The 1,826-nt window shown below is 36.9% G+C and overlaps 1 pseudogene; it reads right to left on the bottom strand.

Annotated features, from left to right (window-relative positions):
* Window positions 1–1,166: 1,166 nt before the first annotated feature.
* The window catches only part of LOC116098979, a 2,727-nt pseudogene continuing 2,067 nt past the window's right edge, over window positions 1,167–1,826 (bottom strand).

Genomic DNA, 1,826 nt, shown 5'->3' with positions numbered 1-1,826 from the left:
CCACACCTCCTGCTGGAAGCCCATCTAAAGAATACAGAGGAAGGAAGCTTTTACTCTTTCCTGCTTGCTCTTCTTTTGCTAGCAAGTCCAATTTCTCCACTAACATTAGAGCCGACTTCAGGATTTCAGCACTGAAGACTAGCTGACCATTCAGCTCCAAGGACTGAACAACTACTAGATTTTTGGACCATCTGTTGGTAAATGAACAACATTGACCACAGCTTGTAAGTCATTCTAATAAACCCCTTCTATATACAAAGAGATCCATCCTGTTAAGTTCTGTTCCTCTAGAGAATCTTGACTAATAAAGACAACCCTGGCCATCAATTCAAAAAAAGGGCTTCTCATGCCTTGTGCTTGGATTTTTCTCAGGTGGTCTTTGGTTCTTGGAGGTAGCGCTGTCAGCTCAGATAAGAAATGTTCGTTACAACTATATATGTATATTTATTCACCGAATTGCATGCATTACAGCTTTTTTTAAGATTTATTTATTATAAATAAGTACACTGTAGCTATCTTCAGGCACCTCAGAAGAGGTCATCAGATCTCATCACAGGTGGTTGTAAGACATCATGTGGTTGCTGGGATTTGAACCCATGACCTTCAGAAGAGCAGTCAGCACCCTTAACCGCTGAGCCATCTCTCCAGCCCCACATTATAAGTTTTTTTTTAAGGTAAGTAGTTAATGGTATAATTCCTTGTGGCTTTTTCAGACATCTTTATCATTGTTTTACCTACCTTTCTTTCTCTCCTATATTTCTTTCTCTCCCCCTTCCTTAAAGAGCCCCACTTTTCCGATCCTTGTATCTTACCATCCCTCTTTACCCTCTTCCCAGCATCTTCTGTATTTACCTCCCTCCCACTCCTAGTAAGCTTTTCCTGATCATATCATTTGTACCATGCTACTCCCCTCTCTATTGCTCCTCATCACCCCCAATCAAGGCAAGAGTCTCATTTTACTTTCCTTTTTTTTTTTTTTTTTACAGTTGGTTTTGTTCTTTATTGAATGGAATCAAACTTTGACATTTCTTTGAAGCCTCAAACTACTAAATTTCATTTTTCTTAATGGTTCTATGTTATCTTTCTCTTAATGGTGCAAGTTGTTTTCCATAGCTTACTTACAACAGTCAATCTCTAGGAAGTACTTTTGTCTATTGCCACTCGGATGAAATAAAAACTTTTTCATTAACTTAACTGTATGTGTACGTTTTGCTATAACACTTAAACACATGAACAGACAACTATTATTTTCCACTAAAACAAAAGAGTACAGTAGTTTTCTAACTATCAGTATTGTATTTTTAAAAAGGTTAACATTAAAATCAAAGAATCATTGTTTTCTTTGAAATAATTAAGCCTCTTGTACATCTTAAGTTTCCTTCTTCTGTCTCCATTCTTCTGCCAATTTATTCAGAAATTTCTTTAATTTCTGATAATGAGGAAGGCTGCTGCAATGAGTATTCTTTGCAACTTCTTCATTTGTTTAAAAGAGTGAACACAGCTTACAGTAAAACCCTGTTTTAGGTATCACATAGTCTATACCAACAGGAACATTAGGTTGATATGGTCCAATTCTATACTCATCTGGAATTGTATAATCCTCCTTGTTCTCATCATTTTGGTCATCCACATTTTCACTTGCGTCTTTGTTTGGATCATCAGCATTCTCAGCAGGTTCAGCACCTGGTTCTGTATTTTCCTCATTTTTAATCCCATTTTCCAATGCAGCCTCATTTTCTTGATCAAGTTCCTCGATTGTGTCCACCTTTTTAAGTTTTTTCTTGGATGTTGCTGAAGCACTTGCATCTTTTTTCGCAGCTTTATCT

This window comes from Mastomys coucha, unplaced genomic scaffold, assembly GCF_008632895.1.
Source record: "Mastomys coucha isolate ucsf_1 unplaced genomic scaffold, UCSF_Mcou_1 pScaffold20, whole genome shotgun sequence".
NCBI classification, from domain to species: Eukaryota; Metazoa; Chordata; class Mammalia; order Rodentia; family Muridae; genus Mastomys; species Mastomys coucha.
The sequence above is the reverse complement of the archived record's forward strand: the minus strand, read 5'-3'. Positions and strand labels throughout refer to the sequence as shown.